Source organism: Lissotriton helveticus, chromosome 6, assembly GCF_964261635.1.
Source record: "Lissotriton helveticus chromosome 6, aLisHel1.1, whole genome shotgun sequence".
In the NCBI taxonomy this organism is placed as follows: Eukaryota; Metazoa; Chordata; class Amphibia; order Caudata; family Salamandridae; genus Lissotriton; species Lissotriton helveticus.
This window is the reverse complement of record NC_136067.1, coordinates 662,665,671-662,690,393: the sequence shown is the minus strand read 5'-3', so window position 1 is coordinate 662,690,393 and position 24,723 is coordinate 662,665,671. Positions and strand designations below refer to the sequence as shown.

General features: G+C 42.5%; 1 pseudogene; it reads right to left on the bottom strand.

Annotated features, from left to right (window-relative positions):
• Nucleotides 1-17,341: 17,341 nt before the first annotated feature.
• LOC144762438 (uroplakin-1b pseudogene) lies at nucleotides 17,342-24,462 on the bottom strand (annotated as a pseudogene).
• Between the last annotated feature and the right edge of the window lie 261 nt (nucleotides 24,463-24,723).

The following is a 24,723-nucleotide window of genomic DNA, read 5'->3' as shown; positions in this document are numbered from 1 at the left end:
TCCCCTGTCGGTACCACCACCGGATCAGAGGAATCTCTGGCCTCTAACCAGGCCTGCAATGCTTTGAGATAATCTGGCCTCCTTGAAATGCCTGGGGTAGGAACTTGCAACTGCTTGCAAAAGGATTTCAGCTTCTTTAACGGGTAGTCGTTCATCTTACTCCTATCAAATTCCTCCAAAACAACAGCAGGGGTAGTGACTCCGGCATCACTCATGGTCAAAACTGGCAGTTTCAAAAATCAAGCTTCAGGAAAGCGGAGAACAAAAATAGAATCCTTCCAAATTAGATTGTGGCTGCGCTATGGTCTGCTTTCACTATGTAGCGTACACTAATCACTGCACATAGGTCATAAATGCAAAGTTCAAATCCTCACCGCTGACCCACCAATGTTAGAAGCGGCTGTCTCTAGTTGGCAGAGGTATACACTTCTGACAAATAGGGACACACCTTTTCTAGTCAGGGCAAGGGGATCACACACTTAGATAACCCCTGCTCACCCCCTTGGTAGCTTGGCAAAGCAGACAGGCTTATCTCAGAGGCAGTGCGTTAAGCATTTATGACCACATACAGTAATAAAGTGAATACACTACAAATGGACACGACACAGTAGTATTATAAAAATAAGGATTTTTATATAAGGCTTAGCACAAGACCAAATAACGACAAAAATATACCACAATCTTAATAAATACTCTTGGAAGGAAAAATAATAGTTCAAGCGTAGTTTCTTCTTAGCACAAAGTCTTTAGTATCAAAAGCAACTCTTCTTCTCTAAAACACAGTTCTTGGCAACAATGTAACCCACACGGGAGTCACACGACGTCGAGGCAAAGTTAATCCAAAGGTTCGGCGTCGACCGCAAGGAGCGCTACGTCGAGCCCGGAGTCGCACAGACCCCAACAACACAGTACCTTGGAAAAGTGAAGCACTCGATGATCAGCGGCGTCGAGATGTCCGGCGTCGCGTCTTCGGCGTCGATCGGGCCTCGGAGTCGGGGCGATCTGCAGCGGCGTCGACCGAAGTCAGGCGGGAGCAGCGCTCACGAGATGAAGCAGGATACGGCGTCGTCGATGTCGATGTTGCAAGAGTGAGCAGCCCTCACGGCGTCGAGAGGGCTCGAAGTCGATGCGATCAGCAGCGGTGCAGACACGAGGTCACTTGGAGCTGGAGCCGAACTCACTACTCACTGGCGTTGTTGCTGGCGTCGATCGGGCCCGGCGGCCGGCGTCGAGGAAGCGGGACACTGGAGCCGTTACTCACGATGTCGAGCTGGATTCGGCGGCGTCCGTCGGCGTCGAGATTGCTGGATTCTTTCAGAGGTGCTGGATTCACAAGTTCCAGCAAACAGCACTTTAAGCAGATGAAGTCCTTTAGCCCTGTGACTTCAACAGGAGACTGGCACTCTTCCAGCCCTTGGAGATTTTCTTAGCAAAGATTGAGAGTACACACACAGTTCCTCTCTCCTGGTTCCTTGGCAAAAATAAAGAAGCAATGCAGGATTCCCCCAAAAAACAGCACTCTGGCAGAAGAGGTAGGCAGTCCTTAGATCAGCAGGCTTCTTGTCCTTGGTTCAGGTTTCCTTGTCAGAAGTGATCTAAATTCTTGGTTCAGGGGTCCTTCTCTTATACCCCTTTTTGGCTTTGATCCCTTTGTCCATGCAGGGGAATTTCCCCCCATCTTGGGTTTGTTGTGGGTGTTGCCAGGCCGAAGCACCTGGCCTATTCACTGTGCAGGGCAGAGTCTTCAGCCGCCCAGCAGGAGCGGAGCCAGCATTGTCAATGGCAGGGGCAGGGCCATCAAGTGCCCGGCAGGAGGTGGGCCAGGAAAGTCCCAGGCAGGCACAGAGTCATCAGCCGCCCGGCAGGGGGGCGGAGCCAGCATTGTATCAGGCAGGGCAGGCTATCAGGAGCTACTCTTCCCCTACTCTCAATGCAAATGCCCCACTCATCCCACACTGACTCATTCAGACCTCTGGAGCCACCCAGCTCCTGTGACACGCACACCAGAACCAGCAGAGACCGGTAGACAGTTAGACAAGAAAATAGCTACTTTCTAAAAGTGCTATTTTCAAACACAGAGTCCAAAAACCATCCACACAAACGGATGCGTTATTAAACCCTGAGTTCAGGGATACCAAACTCGACATTGCACCATGCTCCCCGAGACCGCTAGGATTATAACATTAATAATCCTGGCAGCCCATTCTAACTGATGGAGAGCAGGTTACCTTACACTAGTGAAAAACGAATATGGCTGTAATTCACTATTAGGACATGCCAACCTTGTCAGGCTTGTCCTACCTTATGCTTACAATGCCCCCTGCCCTTGGGCCTACCATAGGGGTGACTAACATGACGTTAAGGGAAGGTTTAGGGACTGGCAAGTAGGTGTACTCGCACAGTCTGCGTGACAGTACCAGACTGCACGTGGTCTAGCAATGGTAGACCTTCAGACATACTTTTACTAGGCCGCTCTTGTGGGTGGCACAACACGTGCTGCAGGCCCACTAGCAGCATTTGTATTTACAAGCCCTGGCACTCCTGGTGCACTCTACTAGGGACTGACAGTAAACCAAATAGGCCAAACATGGAATTCAATCAATACAGCAATTTCACATAGGGAGCACTTGCACTGTGGCACTGATCAGCAGTGGCACAGTGCCCAAAGCATTTCCCAGCAAAAACATCGTAAACAGAGGAGGCAAACAGAAAAAATGGAGGAGAGACTCATGCCAATGATGCCAGGTCTAACACAATCCCATAGCTAGAATAGCTGACATTAGCAACTTTAGTGGGATGGACATGTACAAAAAGGTATAAAGGTTAGGTGATTTAGGGGTGAGGGTGCGTTGCTGATTGTCGGGTTGCAGAGAAGTCTAGTTGATCCAGTTCTATCCTTATCCTGATCCTAAGACTTTGATCCCTGACACTTTGTTCAGGGGTCACCTATCGCTAGCTAGGAGGGGGTGGTGGTTTTCCTCGTTCTTATTTCCTTGGGTTGGCATCTTTGATAACTTGTGATTTCATTTTGTGCTTTGTCTCTTCATCTATTTTCCAGAAATTAGAATTTGATTTGATGCCTATTGTCGGATGTCTCTTCATCTATCCCCTCCATGCGACAAATGTATTTGTTGAGATTGAATATTTGCTAGATGATTATTAGATTGTGCTCTCTCTCATGAGGTGTTTTCCAAATTAATGCATTGAGTTAGATAAAATTTTATAATTTACAACGAAAGTTTGTGGTTATTTGCGCATGTCAATGATTTGAAAGGACTATTTACCTTCAATTATTCAACTAATTGATCCATCGATCAAGTAGATGAAGAATTGATACATGATGATTATATGTGAATTTGTGGAAATCCTCAACTATTGAATTAGGGACATATGATCTGGTAAGGAAATCACAAACTTGACTCCGGCGCAACAAGGATGCTGGGTGTATGTGTATGGGCCACAGTAAATGAGAGGATTGAATGTTTGTCCCTGTCCAAATTATTGGGTTTGCGCTGGATCAAGATCATTGCTAATCAAATCATCTAGGGCCATCCTGCCCTTCTTGCGTTGGTTAAAGCAGACTGTTTTGGTGCACACACATAATGCTTCATTGTGAGCTAGCATGACTTAACCACGCTCAGCAGCCAAAGAATAAAAAAATATGACTAGGTGTTTCTGCAAGAGGGAGCTGAGGGTAACCCCAGGGTGCTTCCGATGACAGAAATGCCTAAGACCATCACTGAAGGGCTGCAAAGGTGAAGGAATTGTATCTATCTTTTTGACCCTAAGCATAGGGAAGTCCCCCACTATGGCTAAAGCATTATGAAAGAAATAAAGTATGAGATCTTGTGGCAAATATATAATCTATAACTGAAGCCAGGCCATTCCCTCTAAAAGATGGCAAGGTGTGTCTGCCCCCTGCAAACAGCTGAACCAAGTGAACTAGGTTGACAGCTGCAATATCCTGCCCTAGCTCATTCCATTTATTATCATATGCTGTCAGCATTTTCCTGTCAATCAATCAATCACAAGAATTTGTTTAGCGCGCTACTCACCCGTAAGGGTCTCAAGGCGCTGAGGGGGGGGGGGTCACTATTGCTCGAACAGCCAGGTCTTGAGTTGTTTCCTGAAGGAGAGGTGATCCAGGGTCAGCCGTAGGTGAGTGGGGAGGGAGTTCCATGTCTTGGCTGCCAGGTAGGAGAAGGATCTCCCTCCGACGGTGGACTTCCGAATTCGTGGGACGGAGGCGAGGGCGAGGCTGGCGGATCGGAGCTGGCGGGTGGGTGTGTAGAAAGAGAGGCGGCTGTTGAGGTACTTCGGGCCCATGTCGTGGAGAGCCTTGTGTGAGTCTGAACGTGATCATCTTGTTGACGGGGAGCCAGTGCAGGTCTTTCAGGTGGGCAGAGATGTGTCTGCGGCGAGGGATGTCCAGGATGAGTCGTGCTGAGGCGTTCTGAATGCGCTGGAGTCTTTTCTGGAGTTTGGCTGTGGTTCCAGTGTAGAGGGTGTTCCCGTAGTCCAGACGGCTGGTGACGAGGGCCTGGGTGCCCGTATTCCTGGTTTCTGTGGGGACCCATCGGAAGATCTTACGGAGCATGCGCAGGGTGTTGAAGCAGGATGATGAGACTGCGTTCACTTGCTTAGTCATCGTGAGGGAGGAGTCCAGGATGAAGCCCAGGTTGCGTGCGTGGTCCGATGGTCTGGGTACGCTGCCCAGGGCGGGGGGCCACCAGGAGTCGTCCCACGCGGAGGGAGATGGTCCGAGGATGAGGACTTCCGTCTTGTCTGAGTTCGGTTTCAGACGGCTGATCTTCATCCATTCTGCGACGTCTCCCATTCCTTCCTGGAGGTTGCTTTTGGCGGTGGTGGGGTCGTTGGTGAGGGAGAGGATCAGCTGGGTGTCGTTGGCGTAGGAGATGATGTTGAGGTTGTGTCGGCGGGCGATGGCTGCGAGAAGGCTCATGTAGACGTTGAAGAGGGTTGGGCTGAGTGAGGATCCTTGCGGGACGCCGCAGATGACTTCGGTGGCCGCGGATCGGAACGGGGGGAGGCGGACACTCTGGGTTCTTCCGGCGAGGAATGAGATGATCCACTCCAGGGCCGCTCCTTGGATTCCTGTGTTGCTGAGGCGCTGTTTCAGGGTGCGGTGGCAGACGGTGTCGAAAGCTGCTGAGAGGTCCAGCTAGCATATGGTCGTGAAGGAAACAAAGGAGGCAAAGGAGGTCGAAGCACGAAGAGTACGCAGACCGCGACAACAGACGTGGCACCTCAACGGGGCATAAAAAGAGCTGAAGAAAATGGCAGGAAGAGAAGATAAACTTGCACAACAGCAAAAGAAAAACAGACTGGAGAGCAATGCGGAATCCCCGATCAAACAAAAAGCGGACATCAGTAGCACATTGGACAGTATCCTCAAAAAGCTAGCTGAAGTACACGATCTAGCAAAGTCCAAAAAAAAAACCAACAGATACGATACAACTGGAACTTGCAGCAATAAGGGCAGACATCCACTCAACCAACAACAAGCTAGAAGCGGTGGAACAAAGAGTGAGCGACATAGAGGACAGATCCCAACTCACAGGGAAGGCCATAGGCAACATCGCAAGGCAACGGCCGAACTATGCAGACAAGCAGCTGAGTTCGAAGATCGCAACAGAAAACGTAACATAAGAATCCTAGGGATACCTGAAGGAGAGGAAGACAAAGCCGGATCATGTGTTACGCTCATTCAGAACCTTATACCCGACCTGACAAAACTCAAGTTTGACAGCCCTTTCGAACTAGACAAGGCGTACAGAGTCCTGGCTAGCAGGCAAACGGGTAGAGCCTGTCCCAGACCAATAATATGCAAACCTATTCACTCGCACCAAACATACGCCATCTTTGGAGTAGTGAGGAAGAACCCTAATCTGCTATGGAACGGACACAAGATCATCTTCACGCAGGCCTACTCTAAAACAACAGTTGATATTAGAAAGGGCTTTCTAGCCCAGAGAGACAAGCTGAGAAAAGAAAACATCATCTTTTCCTTCACAGGTCCCACAAAATTCCGAATAAACAACAAGGGGGTCATACAAACTTCGAGTATCCAAGAGAACTGTCCCTTTACCTTAAAGGTCCACCCACACAGGACATGTAAGCTTCAGCCCCATCGACCAAAAGAAGTGCCTCACCGAACTCACACATGGTCGAAGGAAATAGGTTCCTAAAGCTCCCTCAGATAAAAGACTTTCCATGGCAAAGACTTGCAACAAAATCTACCTCAAAAGAATCATTACTGTATCACTGATCAATATATCCTTTAACTATACCAGATTGAGAATTTATGTCAGAATGCTGTTAACTATCTTAACCCTAATATCCCGGGGTCAAGACGGGGCGGGTGGGACCTTGCTGTCGCACTCCCACAGCACAAAGTCGTAGTGAGAGGGGGAGGGGGGATGGAGAGGGTGGGATGGGAGGAGGAAAATGAAAGAGGGGTGGGGGTGTTCAACCTGTTTGTCATGTATGTCTTGTTCATTGTGTACGTCCTGTCATAGTCTTCGCCGCTGCCAATACAAATATACTAGATAGACTGCCAACAACACTGAGAAAACCAGATCCTAAACACGCAGCTAACTCACTGCACAGAACTGTCAGGGATAGGTTAGCCACTGCCAGAAAAAGCTTAGCCCAATGCAGTATTAAAAATGACGCAGTCTAATAACAAGACACTGTCAACAGACCTTAAGATCATCTCCCTCAAGGTTAAAGGTCTTAACCACCCTATCAAGAGGAAAAAGGTACTAGACTACTTAGCTAAGACTAGGGGGGACATTATGTTGCTGCAAGAAACAAAACTCTCCACAGTTGAAGCAAGCAAGCTTAAAGCTAGATGGATAGGTCAGGTCGCCTGCTCACCGGCGGTGGGTAAAAAGAGAGGGGTCATTACCCTGACCAATAGTAAATCAAACATAACCATCGAGAATGTGCAGCAAGATAACGAAGGGAGACTACTGATCACGCAGCTGAAAAGAGGTGAGGAGACAATACTAGTGACAAACATTTATGCACCAAACACCGACGACACACCATTCTGGGAGGGGGTAGCTAAGGAAATAGAGACCTACAGTTCACATAACATGACGGTTGTGGAGGGCGACTTCAACATGGCGCTAGACCAAACCCTAGATAGGCAAAACACAAGCAGGTACCCCGGTATCCCATAAGACGTTAACAAACTTATGCAATAGATTCAACTTAGTGAACCTGTGGCGACTACAGCACCCCGACACCAGAGACTACACCTTCTATTCGAACCCACACAACTCATACAGCAGAATAGACTACATTCTCATCTCAGTAACCCACACGCACCTAATAGAACACACAGACATTGCTGCCAGAACAATATCAGACCATGCCTGCATTAGCCTACACCTTACAGGGAGACATAATGAACATACAACTCGAAGATGGCGACTCAAATTCACTACCATCGCCAAACAAGAAGATAAGAGCAGAATCCAGAAAGCCATAGATGACTACATCAAGGACAATGATACACCGGACGTAGACCCCAAAACACTGTGAGAGGCCCTCAAAGCAACCATCAGAGGCGTACTAATAGAAATCAAGTCCAGGAGGGACAGGGAGGCGAAGGCCCAGCTGTCACAGCTAGAAAAAGACATCAAACTGCTAGAAACACGACACATCGGAGACACCACAAACCAACACATACTGACAGAACTCACAAAGAGAAAATACGAATTCAACAGAATCCTTAGCGAACGGGCGGGGCTATGGATAAAAAAATATAAACAAATCAACCTATGCGAAGCCAACAAAGCGGGGAAAACCCTAGCGTCATACCTTAAGCACAAGCAAAGGCAACACTACATGACATCAATCACAGACTCTAACAGTAAAACACACACCCGTCACAAGGACATCCTACACACCTTCATGGAATTCTACAAAGAACTCTACAATAAAGACGATAACCTAGATACAGAGGGGACAAAAACCTACCTTGAGAACCTAAACGTACCAAAGATATCGACAGAAGAAGCGCTGGCGCTAGGCCAAGACATCAAAACTCTCGAAGTTAGGACAGCCATTAAGGCCCTAAAATACAAAAAAGCCCCAGGACCAGATGGATACACAGCACCATTCTACAAATCCTTCCAAGACCAGCTAGATCCTTTCGAAAGTTTTTAATCACTGCGGGGGAGAAGGAGTAGTAACAGAGACGATGTCGCAGGGCAACATCATAGTCATCCCCAAGGAAGGGAAAGACCCACAATGGCCGAAAAACTACTGGCCAATATAACTCATAAATCTAGACTGCAAAATATACGCCAATATCCTAGCAACAAGAATCAACAGAATACTACCACAGCTCATAGGGAACACACAGGTAGGATACATGAAAACTCGAATGTCAAGTGACAACACAAGACATCAAACACTGATCGAATTCATACAACTCAGCAGTCACAATCACACTTGATGCAGAAAAGGCCTTCAACAGAGTCTCCTGGCACTTCCTAGAGAAATGCATGCAGGCATACAACCTGGGTGACAATTTCACAAAGAAGGACATGGCCCTTTACAAAAATCCCAAAGCACAGATTGCTATCAACGGTACGACCTCGACCCCTTTTAACCTCCAAAGAGGGACTAGACAAGGCTGCCCACTATCCCCACTGTGGTTCCTATTAGCACTAGAGCCACTGATCAGGGACATCCTAGCAAATAAGAACTTTGCTGGCATAACCATCAACAACACAACAGCCAAACTAGCTGGACGACTTACTAATTACAACAGAAGATCCTGCCAAGTCCATACCGGCTCTCATGCACACCATCAACACCTACGTATCTCACTCGAGTTACAAATTAAACACAAGATAAATCAGAATGTATGCCACTGAATATACACACAACTAAAGAGGTAATGGGAGACTCAGGGCTAGCTAGGCAAACGGGATCTGTCAAATACCTAGGAATCAATTTTGGGAGGACCCTAAGAATCATCCTCGAACAAAACGAGAAGAACACCCTAGACAAGATAAAAGGGCTGCTGGAAAACTGGTTGCCCAAGTTTATCACATGGTGGGGAAGAATAGAAACAGTTAAAACGATGATCACCCCAATTGTCAACTACCTAGTCAGCATGCTTCCCCTAGCACTAACAGACGACTTCCACAAAAAAATAGACCAAATACTTAACAAATTCATCTGGAGAGACAAAAAGCCGAGAATATGCCTCCCGAAACTGAGATTGAGGAAAGAACAAGGGGGCCTTAACGTAGCAGACCTGAGAACCTTCCAGACTGCCTTTGTGGCCAGGCAGGGGATGCACTGGGTACTCCAAAATCAGCAATACACTCCTACCTGGCTATTACTAGAGAGAGCCATCCGTAACAATACTGACCCACTAACCCTCCTCACCACCAACAAACAGTCACTAAAAGGGAACCCGATATTCAAGTTATTGAAACAGGCCCTTCTGAAGGTAGATCAAAAGTTAGAGATTACCATCAAAAACTCACTGTGGGTTGCACTCTGGGCAAATCCAAAAATCATATACAGAGGCAGACCCCTAGACATAACAACATGGAAACAATTAGGCCTTTCGCACCCAGCTAAGCTGGAGGAGAAGGGCATGCACCTCACGTTCAACAACATGAAGGAAAAGCACGCCCTCCCAGACATAGAGCTATACAATTTCCTGGCTATTAAATCGGCAGTCACAAAAGCAAAACTAAACAGGCTGACTCCCTCAATATTCCAATAAATGGAAAACATAAACAATACCGACCACCACGTTTCTCACCTGTACAAACTCCTCCACCCAGCATACTCAAAGCTCAACGCTAAAAGTACAGGCTACTGGGAAACACAGATAGGCTCGAAACTCACAGAACAAGAATTACATACCATGTGCAGGTCCCCAACACGTAACATGATATCACTGGTACTAGCACAAACAAAATTCTGTCTGCTGCATCAAGTATCAAGACATCAAAACTCTCGAAGTTAGGACAGCCATTAAGGCCCTAAAAGACAAAAAAGCCCCAGGACCAGACGGATACACAGCACCATTCTACAAATCCTTCCAAGACCAGCTAGATCCTTACGAAAGTTTTTAATCACTGCGGGGGAGAAGGAGTAGTAACAGAGACGATGTCGCAGGTCAACATCATAGTCATCCCCAAGGAAGGGAAAGACCCACAATGGCCGAAAAACTACCGGCCAATATAACTCATAAATCTAGACTGCAAAATATACGCCAAGATGCTAGCAACAAGACTCAACAGAATACAACCACAGCTCATAGAGAACACACAGGTAGGATACATGAAAACTCGAATGTCAAGTGACAACATAAGACATCAAACACTGATCGAATTCATACAACTCGGCAGTCACAATCACACTTGACGCAGAAAAGGCCTTTGACAGAGTCTCCGGACACCAGTGCGACTAGAGAAGCTAGGTCTGAGAGAGAATGACAGCTGCTGGAACTGTGGAAAAGAAAAAGGAGACCTAGTCCACCTCCTCTTCTATTGCAACAAGGTCAGCAAATTCTGGAGGAAGGTGTTCGACTTTACTAACAAGGTCCTAGGCTGCACCCTGAAACAAGAATTTGGCACTATAACCACAGCACACTACAACACGGACGTTACCTCACAACGAGACAGAAACCTTCTCGACTTCCTCCCAACTAGTGCAGCAAAAACAGTGCTAACCAAGTGGAAAAACACCACCAAGGCCACTTTCAAAGGGTGGCTGAATTGGGTGACATACCTAAGAGGAGCCGACACCACTGCACTAAGATACACACCTTGGAGAAAGCCCAACAGAGAGATGTGGTCATCTCTAGATAGCTTCCTAGACCCGTACAAACCAACCTAGACAGCTGCGAAAAAAGCAAAAACAGCTAAACCCATCCACAGTGTTCGATCCACAACCAGCTGCCAAACGCTTGTATGTTATATGTTTCACGTTATATGTTATAACTAGGCAGAGGACCGAAAGATAAGGGGTCCATTGCAACCTAGCCATAAAAGCCGCCTGCCCATAAGGCCACCTGAACAGCCTTTCAATAACCATCTATATAACGCTTTTAGATAATTTATGTATGCCAAACGAAACAGCAAATTGTTCTTATTGTTATATGTATATGTGTATCTTGTGTCAAAGAAAAACAATAAAAATATATTTAAAGAAAAAAGAAAAAGTAACATAAAACTCAGTTTGTCTTTGATAAGAAGGGCTTGGAAAGTGGAGCTGTGGGTGTCAAAAGCAAGAACATTTATGTTAAGATCCAAACAAATCCAGATAGAGAGGACTTGCCTTAACGGGAGGAAATTGCGGGGAAGGAATAATAAGTGAAACAAACCAGAGAAAGGGACTAGTGACCCAAGTTTCTTGAAGTGCTATAAAATCATATTTATCAATAAAAGCAGGCTGGACAGGATTGTTTATCTTGGCCATGAGGCCTCAACAGTCCAACTCAAAAGGGAAAAGGCATGATTTATAGTTGTATCTAAAGGACTACTTCTTTTTTGTTCCTAGTTGGGCTTGTCGATAGGGGATGACTCCTTCGAGAAGTCAGGAAGTCAGTCTACTTGACAGCAATCAGGTAAGGCTCCAAAATAGCCAACTGATACAGAGAACCTCTCCACAGAACTAAATGGGTGTATGTGTGGAGTTGGTTCGGTCGTACACCGGGCAGAAATCACTGGGTACATTGAGATTTTTTCCATTGCACAATTAGAACAATGTGGTTTAGACACAGTGATTACGCTGATGTTATGAATTGAAAGGGTATAAAATCTCGCTGAATGAGGACTATATTTCCACCCTCTGGTACTTTTCACGCAGGCGTGTATAATAAGTTCTGTACCAGGTGAGATGTAAAGTTTGGAATAATGTAGTCACTGTCAATATCCGCAGGATGGCCCCAATCCAACCAACCCTTTTCAAAGAAATATCTCCCTGTCAGAATACCCCTGGTTATGACCAAGTGGGGCTACACCAATAAGGACTGCAATTTAGGGGCAGGCTGCCGGAGAAAGATTATTGATAACACAACTAGGGTTCAGGGTAGCCCCCCTCGCATTTTGTTCTGCTCTGAGAGGTTTCGATGGGATCTTAATGACTTTCTCCTTCAAGCTGCCTGGATACTATGCAGTCTGTGCAGTTCAATCGGTCTGTGTAGCCCAGGAGCCAAGGAAGCAGAGTGAATGTGGCCCTTGTTTGGTAAGGGGCTCCTGGAGTCTTGAGGCAAAGTTTTATTGTATGGGTTAGGTAAAGCAATGGGTGGAGGAGAATTGACTGCAATGATGAAAGATGAAGATAAATCATTATGAAGTGACTGCCATATCTGCTGTGAAAAAGCATACATCTTTGACTCTATGGTTTTTAAACTTTCAATTACAAATTTAGTACAGCAGTCATCAATGAAGCGCTCTGGACAGACAGAAGTTGGCATTAAGGCACTTGGGGCTTCAACTGGAAGGAACTGAGGGTTAGAAGCGCTGTCAAAGGATATCATCTGGCAAGGCTCCTCTCTACTTTATTAGGGGGCCCTACTTATTCCTTTTGTGAGGCAGTGAAAGGAGACTTTCAGTAATCCCTATGTAGTAGGCTGGGTAGGTATAGCAGCAGAAATAGCAGGAAGGGAGTTTTCTAAAGAGCCTGGGAAAATGTCACTGCTTAACGTAGCTGAGGGGCTGTCTAGTCTCATACAAATTCTTCTATTTTGGTCAGGGCAATTTCAGTGTTGATAACCACTGATCATCAGGTAGGCATATGTTTGCAATAACAAAAGTAACCAAAGCAGCAGGTGTCTGTTTTGCAAATGTATTGCAAATGTAGTGCAAACAGTGTATAGATATTTTAAAGTTCAAGCATCGCCACCACATATAGAACCAATGTGTTGACCATCTTGGAATGGTAATCAATGATACACCAATGACAACAGCCTTCCTGGTCTCGAGGAATTAGCCAAGTGCAATGTGGCAAATTGCAGATGAAATGAGCGGCAGGAAAGCAACCCAATCAGCACAGTCTTGAAAGCTGTAGTATTCATGTAAGAAACATTAAAATAAAAAGAAGAGAAGCAAAGAGATGAAAGGGCAACTATAAAAGGAGAAAAATAAAAACTAAAGGACTTTCCCATCAACTCTGATACTGAAGCGCACTCATTTTCAGGTGAATGTATACACCTGACCAGAAAATGCCATCATTCACAGGGCAAGATAGCCAATGACAAATGCAGGCTGAACCACTACCCAATGTAGTTCACTGTCATAAATGAAAGCAGAGTGTACATGACAGACAGATCAATAGCAGAACGTAGCATACCCAAGTGCCTTATAAGATCCTGGCAGACATCTAGGATGAGGTTCTAGCAAGAATTATTACAGTGTAAATCGTCTCCCTACAAGTTCTTTTCAGCTGCAGTAACGAACACCAAAACTATTTCTTACAAAGGTAATTTTACATTTTGCATATTAGAATTGATATCTGTAGTATTTAATACAGAAAAATAAAATGCCACCCTTAAATGACTGTTGATTTTAACACATGGTTTTGACGGTCAACATGTCAAACCAAAAGTGTTTGTTATAATCTTTAATAATAAACAAATCATACCTATGGTAACAGAAATATTCTTCCTAGTAAACTAATCAGTCCAGTAGCTGTTCTCACTGGCTTATCACTATAACCAACTGAGTCTTTCTGTACTGACCGTAGGCTTTCCCACAAAGCAAACATCAGATATAGCCATAAAATGTCATAGTATACAAAATAATAATTGGCAAAGCAAAGGCAAAGCAAAATGCTATCTCTTCTAAGGATTCTGACACTTCTATATCCACAGTTTGTCAGATGGAGTGACAAGCAGCAAAATGTTTGCCTACCATGAAAGCCTGCGAGATACAATGTAACAAAATACCCATCTGTAGGCTGTAATACAGAGTAATAATAATCTACTCGTAAATGCCTATAGACTTTAATATATGCTTTTCACAATCACTATGTCAGACCTTTATCATATCTTTTCTGTATAAACAATCAAACCTATAAGCTTCATTATTGGCTTGTAACTTTGAGCAACTCAGACTTACTGTGTTGGTTCACAAGATTTTCATCAAGGATACCATCAGGTATACAGTAATAAAATTACAAACATGTACAAAATACGGTTATCAAAACAATAGAGTGCAAATCGTCTATTCCCATTTGTAGTTAACCAGCACCAAAACCCTTGCATACTACAGCAAACTGTCAGGGACAAAATCCATGTGTTCAAGTTTCATCACAGTGTAATAACAAACCACCCAAAAAAGTTATTTGACTTGAACACATACTTTTCGGAATAAGTAGGTCAGACATACTTACTTTATCATAACACAGTTCACAAAACAACTTAGAGCCCCTCTCCATAGGGCCTACCAAGAATCATAATTGAAATTCCTCTCCCAGGGTTTTTCAGAGGGAGTGACCACCACCATTACCTTTGCCTACAATGGTGATCTGTAAGATGACTTGTGACCAAATACCTTTCTACGGCCTGTAGCATAATATGACAACAATGCACTGTTAGAGGACTATTGGCCTTACCATATGCTTTTCACAATGAATGAGTCATGTTTACTGTCTTTGTGATAATTGTTTATAATAAACCAGTTAGATCAATGACATCAGACATAATATTTACCTGCACACCAATCAGCTCTACAGCTGTTATTATTGGCTGGTCAGCATAACCAATTTAGGCCTACTGTACTGAGAATAAGATTTTCCACAAGGTAACCATCAGGCATACAGTCATAAAATTGAGATTATATACAAGATTACGGCTGGCAAAGCAAAATAGTATCTCTCCTAACAGGGCTTAACAAGGATTCTTAAAGTGAAAATCTTCTATGCTTATGATTTGTTAGATGGGTAACAAACACCAAAATATTTATAAAGGCAATCTATAAAATTCCATGTAACACAAAACCTATTTGTACACTTTAATTCAGAGTAATAACAATCCACCCTTAAATGCATATTGACTTTAACATATGCTTTTCAGGCCTACTGCCTTTCTCATAAGATTTCACAATAAACACCCAGGGATACAATCTTTATCATTGACTTGTCATCATAACCAACTGAAGACCATTATTCTAAGCGCAAGTTCAACTATCTGGCATACAGATATAAATGTACAATGTACACAAAATTACAGCTGGCAAAGCAAAACACACAATCTCCTAAAATAGCTGAATAAGGATTATTGTGGTGCATATCTTCTATAGCGACAGTTTGTTTGGGTAGAGCAACAACACCAAAACCCTTGCCTTCTGCAGTAATCTGTGAAACTGCATGTAGCAAATTACCTACCTATAGGCTTTAGCAGAGTGTAATCCAAACCCATCCTTCTTTAAAATCCTCTTATTTTTATCACATGCTTTTTACAATCAATAGGTCAGGCCTACTGGACTTGTCATAACATTTCATATTAAACAGATCAAACCTATGAAATCTGTCATGCATTTCCCAATGAAGTAATGAAGACTTTACCCTTTAACATTGGCTTTATGCTTTACCAAACACAGGCCTATTCAATTACCCATAAACTGGCAACCATCATGCATATGCTTCTAAAATTACAAGCAGTGGGGAAAAATACAGCTTGCAAAACTATCTAAAGCTCCGCTCAACAGGCCCTAACAAGAATCATCATAGGAAACCCCCCTGGATTTGTTAGGATGGGTAGTCAACCTCTAAACCCTTGTCTACTACAGTAATCTGTACCTATTTATGGGCTATAATATAGAGTAAAACCAAGTCACACCAAAATACCTATTAACACTAATATATACTTCTCAAAATACATTTATCAGGCACAGTGCCTTTATCATAACATTTCCTAATAAATAGATCAGGCCTATAATCATGACCATTGGCTTGCCACCATAGCCAACTCAGTCATGCTGCATTCAGAATTATCTTTGCCTCAAGCCAATAAGTGCAGTACATTCAGTGCCTTAGTGAAAGCACACACCAAGCTCTATTAATACCTATGTGTGAATTATTCTACTCGGGTAGTAACTCTCCAGGAGTTTGTCTCTTAAAATAGATGCTTCTTTAATATAGTCCTCTCTGTTCATGCAGCTTCCGCGGATACGCAGGAATTGTCCAAATGACAAATTGTCTTGTAGGGCCCGGGGGTAGCAGCTATTCAGGTACAAGGTGGATGCATGTTTGCCATGGTTCTCACTTTATCCATATTGTTGAGCCTCAGCTCTGGCATTTTTTATTGTTCTATCCAGTGTCATTCAATCCTTGTCTGTAGAGTGGAGATGTTACTACGACTGGAATCCATGTTAAACTATCAATGCTAAACATTAGGCTTTAATGCACAATTAAAATATATATTTGTTATATTATGTTATGTTGTGGTACAGTGATTTATAGTGCGTACGGCTACTCATTAGTGTCCCGGGGCAAGAGCCATACTAGAAAACAGTAGGGAACTGAGAGAGATTACCGATTAAATAAACAGCAGGGTTTTTAGTCTATTCTTGAACAGGCATGGATCGTGAGTACTGCTCAGTTCAAGAGGGAGAGAATTCCAGGCTTTGGCCGCTTTGAAAGATAGAGAACAATTTCTAAAAGTTTATCAAGGGACTGCGGGAATCAACCAGTGAGTCAATACACACTCTTTAAAACAATCGTGCAGATATTTTACAGATAGTGACAAGTGCCACTACCACCAAGGTGTTTTACTCAAAATTTACAGTTCTCTCAAAGAAATATAGCTACAAACCTGTGCTTCACAGGAGAGTTGTTCCTCGTGCTCACGTCCTTCCATCTGAGGATGATGGTGTAAAATCTAAAGCGCCAGGATACCCGTAGGGTGACAGCATGTGCTTTATAAGTACCACATACAATACAATACAGTTGAGGAGTTCTAAAATCTCTCCAATACTTTACAATCTTTCGTGAGAGCAACAGTCCGATCAGATGTACCTCTTTTCAGGATTGCATAACTAAAGTATGTGAGGTTACTTGCAAAACAAGTGCATTACATACATTAGCTCCTTCATAGAGGTCACAAGATGGGGCATGCAATACAAAGACTGGGAACAAGACATAAGCTACACATCCTGAAGAGGTACTTGTTAGGGCAGCCTTCCTTCCCAGAATTGTCCCAAGGACCAATAATCCAGAGGGAACAGGCATTCTTCTTTATATTGGTTAGGGCTTGTCCTCCATATTAGTTTAGGTATCCAAGACAAAAAGGCAGTCCTATTATCTTTGAGAAATAGAAACTGGCCCAACACTTTTAGTATTCAATCCTTCCCCAGTAGAACATGCTTCCAAGGAGTATGCAGAAGTCCAGCACAGAATAGCAAACCCAAACCAGGCAACACCCGAGGCTTGGCGCATCAGTTCACCAGCAATTTGATCATAGAATCCCACATTGTTGTAATCTTGAGCTTGCAGCCATTCAAATCAAATAGCTGTTTTAGAGCATCCATCACGCAGCACTGTCATGGCCAAGGGAAGTGTGCATCACTGTTCGCCGTCCTGAAAGTAGAAGGGTAGTTCTGTCAGTCTGAATGGCCATTCACACCACAACACTGATTAAACAGCATAAGATGATTCCAAGTCTTTCAATTCAATTCAATTAATATTTATTCGGATGCAGAGTGAATCCATAAAAGCATAGGTCAAAAAGATAAGTATACATAAAATAATTAAAAACACAAGTAAATAAAAACAGCAGCATTATGAAAGGCAACTTCCGTATAATAATATATTAGTAAGGGGTAGCAGAATGACAGTGCAATATAACTCCAAACTGCATTATTTTCCATATATACACTATAAAGTGCTTCAATTTCATGTATTTCCCAAAGAAAGAAAATAACATGTGCAATGTATGCATAAACATCCTCATAAATTATAAATATGGATGAGTCAACAAACGTAGACATCCAAGTATTTTACAACTCATCCAAATTTTAATTTAAAGCAACAAGAGACTCAATAAAAATCAGCCATCATTGAGTGCACATGGAGGTGTGTGAACAAACTGCTGCTTTAAAAAAAAGAACAACACACATTTGGCAACAGTTTCTTAGAGTGCACAGCAAATTTAGGGAAGTAGTTCTCTAATAACAAAGTACTTGGTGCTCCAGATAGATATGAGCCTGTTGCCTCAGCTTCAAATAGGACCACATATGTGGTCTGACCAGTTACCAATGATCCACCGAGCATTCAAAATGTCAATTAAAGTCCACAAATCTGTATTCTTCTTCTTCACTTTTTCTTATTCTTTATTCATATACTTTTCTTCATCCAAACCAAAACAGTATTCTTCTTCCAAAATAATTTCAATATAACAGCCAACACGTGTTTCGTCTAGACCGTCTTGGACATTAAGACTTCTTCAGGGCTGTAAATAATTACAGTATGTAACAGAATGTTACTTATATATTTTTCATATTAATAAATTAATCTTCAAGAGAAGATCACCAAGAATTTGTGGGGTATAGTAAAGTCATCATTTGTAGACCCTATTACCAAGCAAAAAACTAGATTCACCAAAGTGCGATACAGTATAGAAATAAAAGTAAATCTAAACAGATCAGTATAATCAGTGGAAGAACCTGAAGGTAATTGCAAAATAGGAATTCCATATATTGTAAATTTAACATACCAGTATAAATCCTGTTTAAATCATATTCGTGGGGTTCTGTCCACTGTTTCCTATGAGGCGTTATGACTGTAATAGCAAACAACAACATATCCCCTGTCATGAGCCACTGCCCAAATTCTATTCTAGTAAATGATATAGTGCATTTCACGTTATATCACACTTGCTCACCTTTTAGTAAGAAGTGGACAGTTCGGTAGCACGGTATCGTTAGCGTCTCGGTATTTGAGTATCCTTATCCTGCGTTCGTACTTCTAAAGTAATAAGTTATGTGTCAGTTTAATCTAATTTTACTATCAGTTCTAAGTGGTTAATATTACAGTACATTTATCCTACTGAGAAGTATTATATTTTCAACATAGCTTACATTCACCTCTTACTAGATCAGGTGTAGCCTGATAGTTAAATCCTAATGTCCCTTCGTAGCGGGCATTTATTATAAAGCAACAAAATTAGACAATTTTATCAATAACTAAAATCGATTGTCACTCTATTTTAATTAATAGTTCTAATCAAACTGTAGCAGATTAGTTATATCAGATCTTATTTTCGATATTTTTACCTGTAGTTTATGCCTTGTCACAGGTCCCGTAAATATTAGTTAGTTCTGGTCCATAGTTCTATGAAGCAAAGGTAACGACAATAAGAGTCTTATCCTTATTTTATATTTAAATCTTGCTGCAATATGAGTATCTATTGCCCATTCCACTCACCGTATATCTTGGAAACCCATTGGTAAATCTTCGCGTGCTACATCAGCGCCATCTTTGAATGGCTATTTGTAGTCCTGAAGTGTAGGCGCCATCTTTGTCTAGTTATTTCACTTGTAATACATCGTGCGCTATATCAGCGCCATCTTAGAGTGGCTATCTTCGCGTACTATATCAGCGCCATCACGCAGCACTGTCATGGCCAAGGGAAGTGTGCATCACTGTTCGCCGTCCTGAAAGTAGAAGGGTAGTTCTGTCAGTCTGAATGGCCATTCACACCACAACACTGATTAAACAGCATAAGATGATTCCAAGTCTTTCAATTCAATTCAATTAATCTTTATTCGGATGCAGAGTGAATCCATAAAAGCATAGGTCAAAAAGATAAGTATACATAAAATAATTAAAAACACAAGTAAATAAAAACAGCAGCATTATGAAAGGCAACTTCCGTACAATAATATATTAGTAAGGGGTAGCAGAATGACAGTGCAATATAACTCCAAACTGCATTATTTTCCATATATACACTATAAAGTGCTTCAATTGCATGTATTTCCCAAAGAAAGAAAATAACATGTGCAATGTATGCATAAACATCCTCATAAATTATAAATATGGATGAGTCAACAAACGTAGACATCCAAGTATTTTACAACTCATCCAAATTTTAATTTAAAGCAACAAGAGACTCAATAAAAATCAGCCATCATTGAGTGCACATGGAGGTGTGTGAACAAACTGCTGCTTTAAAAAAAAGAACCTATGCGGAAAACCAGAGCATCGTCCTCCAATTTGAGGATTTCCCTGTAGGCTGCTTTGTAATCAATAATTGCGGTTTCCTTAAAAAAAGGAATTAAAAACATTTTTGTGTACATTTGATAAAAAATTACAGAAAAATACTAAATGTAACATTGTATTTTTGCTATAGTTATCACATGGGCATAGCATTTGATCAAGCTTAACATTAAACCCCAAGGGAAAACAAAGCATGTATTTCATAGTACCTGCCCTTAGGCGGAACAAGAGGTCTCTTTCACAATGGCGAGTATTCTTTAGAAGGTAACTAGATGGCAAGTGAGATGGCGGCCATCGTACATCATCTGAGGACATATACCTTGCTATTGAAGATTTCAGGTGCTCTTCTTCGTATCTTATCCTGTTATACTTATCATATAGCGCCTCTTGAAGCAATTTTTTACTTACTCTACCCGTGTAACTTGGGTTTAAAAAAGTGTGCTCAAGGTTTACACTATTTAGGCTTTCCCTTAGAGCAGCGAGCCATACTATATCCATGCCCTTTTCACATTTAATGAACAAAAGGGGATAGGTCCATAAACAAGTGGTGGGGGCTAGACCCTTTATAAAATATGTAACACCAATTGCCTGAACCACAAAATCTCCACAAGCTTCTTGAGAGGGAACAATCAATTTATTGTGATCACCCTCGACACATTAAATATTTACACAGCTATAAATACTTTAGAACAAACATTACAATCAAAAAATGAGAAAAATATAGAGAAAACCAATCCAACCGGCGTACTTATATGTAGTCTACCACCATACGGATAAGCTCCTTAATGGTGTATTTCTGTTCCCTTTTAAATTTCTGAAAATGTTTTGAAAAAATGCTCTCAATTGGCCGTCCTGCTCTGAAATAACAGCACGCCACTGGTGAGAAAACTTTAATCACACCATTAAGGAGCTTATCCGCATGGTGGTAGACTACATATAAGTACGCCGGTTGGCGGCAGTCGACAATAGCAAGGTTGTCCTGCCTGGCCACGCTTAAAATAATTGGTTTGAAACCCCTTTACGTCTTAATGCCCTGCTCTACTTACAAACAAGTTTGATACAAAGAATAAAACAGCCCTGATGAGAGATCAGCGACATTGTGCCTGATCTCGAAACGCGTCGGCACTTTCATAGGGTGGAATAAAATGTCATCTTCACGATACTAGGACCGGCTGGTCCAGTATTGATTTGTTTAAGAGCCATTCACTTGCTTATAATTTCCCCTTGGATTGGTTTTCTCTATATTTTTCTCATTTTTTGATTGTAATGTTTGTTCTAATGTTGTTTGCCATGTATTCTTAGTTTTTTTGTAATGTTTGATGCAAGGAATTTTCTTTTTTGTATTGTGTAAAGATTTAGCTTTTTATGTATGTACAAAGTATTTATAGCTGTGTAAATATTTAATGTATTGTTCGTTTTCTGTCAAGTAGCTTGCTATAACTTGAAAAAGATTTTAAAAAAACATTGACACTAAGTAAAGTGTCGAGGGTGATCACAATAAATTGATCGTTCCCTCTCAAGAAGCTTGTGGAGATTTTGTAGTTCGGGCAATTTGTGTTACATACTTTTCATATTTAAGGCAGTCGGAAATTATATTTCTAGTGAGGGTTGCTGCCGGATTCTGCCAGATTTTAAGTCGGAATGTAGCTGGCCGAGCCCTGATGTAATCCTCAATATATGTCAGTTTTAACTCCCTGTGACAGATGTACTGTGATGAGGTGATTAGGGCCCCCAGCAATTTCCTGAAGAATCTATTTTCCTTACTTTGTATGCCGCTGCAACTTGTGAACATCCGCACCATAATTAGCAGGAGGGATACATTGTGATTTAAAGATTTTAGCGCTAGCTAGTACCACCTAAACCTTTTTGGGTTGGGGAAGTGACAGGACAGATTGCTTTAGCAAACATTCTCCTACTATGTGCCACATGGTCAGTCCAGGAACCAGTGACTGAAAATACCAGCCCCAGGTACAGAAAAGTACAAGTGCGATGTAAACTTTGGTTACCTATGGAAATAAAGTTAACAAGGTGCTTTTTTGGATCGCATGCCAATAAAAAGGATTTGTTAAAATTTGTACGGAGATCTAAGGTGGACATAAAATCCACAAAGCCATGTACTAAAATACGTAGTGCGTTTGGTGTGTGGCCCATTAGGACCGCATCATCCGCATATAATAAGGCGGGTAGGATACCACCATTATTGACAAGGACTTCATTGGTAAGCTTACTCAGGGAGTCATGCAAATCATTGATATATAGGATAAATAGGAGTGGGGCTAGTATGCACACCTACCTGACCCCTCTGCCAATAATGATGTCCTCAGAAACCTTCCCGCCTTAACCATTCGCACCCGGGCTTTCAAATCCCTATGTAGATACGCCAGAAAGTGAAATCGACTAGAGATGTGACCTGTTAACAAAATCAAAGGCTGAAGTGAGGTCCACGAAGGCTAGATAGATAGGGGATTTCCGTGCTACGGTATATTTACCAATGATCAGGTTAAGGTTTAGGCACTGTTCGACTGTGCCTATTTTACTTCTGAAACCTAACTGACAAGAATTTAAAATGTGTTCCTCTTCAGCCCAGGACCTAATCTTGTTAAACAGGATCCTCCTAAGGATTTTTAACATATTATCAATCAGGGAGATTGGTCTGTAGCAGCTAGGGTTGGAACAGTCGCCTTTTTTAAAAATAGGAACAATAATACTAGTCGACCATGTGCTGGGAATTGAAGCCGCAGTTAAGTAATTAAAAACATTAAGTAAAAGGGGCGCCCAGAATTCAGGTTTATTTTTGATAACATCTATCATTAGCCCGTCAGGACCAGGAGCTTTATTGCCCAACCTTTAATATATAGCATCCTCAACTTCTGACACGAATATCTCAATCCTTGAGGCAGCTCAGTAGTTATATAAATCCTCATTCCGTGACGTTGCTTGACAGATCTTTGAGAAATGGGATACCCAGGATTCGCTAGTAATGGTACAGCTTATTGGTGTTAACATAAGGCCTACAGATCTCATGTCCTTAACTGCTGACCAGACACCACGCCCTTTATTGAGTCTAGCGGCACAGGCAAGGTTATCCCATCATTCTTTTAAAACCTCGTCTTTCCTCTGTTTCGTGATACACTTATATTGATGCCTCAGGGACTTCACATGTGCTGGGTCCCTTGGGCTTGTCACAAGGGCCTCGCGGAGCTCTATGTTTGCTCTAGAGCACGCAATATTGAACCACCGTATACCCCGATTGGGCTCCATTATCGGTCTGGATATCATTTGTTTAATACCCCCACAGAGTTGAGAAAAGGTGTTAATAACCACAGGGTTATGATCGCATGCTGACATGCAAATATCAATAAGTGGTGAGTGAGTTTTTATCATTCTAGGGAATAGATCATTAATGTCGACCTCTCGCCAGCCAGTCTTAGATTGTCAGTGGAGGGCACTAAGTTACTGGCCCCACATTCATTTACAAATACTGACCTAGGGGTGACTCTTAGTGTTGTAACAATGGGATTGTGATCGCCCAAGGAAGTAGGTATGACCTCAGCCTTTAACAAACAGTCTTCCAATGCAGCAGATATAAACACATGATCAATAATAGAAGCACAACCTAGCCCTCCATATGTTGGTACAATAAGATTATCTTTATGGGGTACAGCTGCAATTTCCAATACAATTGTTAAATTATGGTTGGACAAGTAGTCCAACAACTCTACCCCCCTGTTACATGGGCGTTTATTGGTATGGGAATCCCTATCTAGTTTGTTATTGCTTGAAATCCTAATGTTAAAATCACTACCTAGACAGATACCAAGTCTTTGCAACACCATCAGATTTAATAGCCTGGCTATTGTTGATTGGGTTGGGGTTCTGGTACATCTCCAACATCTGCTTCAGGAAGAAGTTCTGAATAAAAAAGTCATGCAGTGTTGCAGACGTAATGGAAGATGCCACTTCAAAGCAGTATGTGATAATCATGAGAATCGGATACACCAAGAGTATCCTATAGGTAGACTTCATAACTCCCATTACGGCCACTACAAACCAGACAAAAAGGCAGATGCTGATAAAGATGCCTATCCAAGTTGTGCCAAAAATGTCATCATCTGTAGCTTCAAGAAGTGGGTAAAGGGAGCTCTGATCTGACACAAAAGATATGCACCTTGCTGTCCATGCCATCGCAGCCATCCCAATAATTACATTTCCAAAAATGAGAGTGCCTTTCGCCATTTTCCAGCACCACTATCAATACTAAGCTCTTTGCCCAAGACCTCTCTCCTCTGCCAGCATCTCCCCATAGACTGCGAAACACCTGCGGGAATCAATTTGGCTACTTTGACAACTTTCCACTACAACTGGTGTCCTATATGCCCAAACTCCAGTTAATGTTTAATGAGGGGAGCCCCATTACAGTGTTGGCTGACACAGTGTTTAATCATTTAGGTCGTGTAGCTTATATTCAATCTTTTACCAAACACATAATGGCATGTA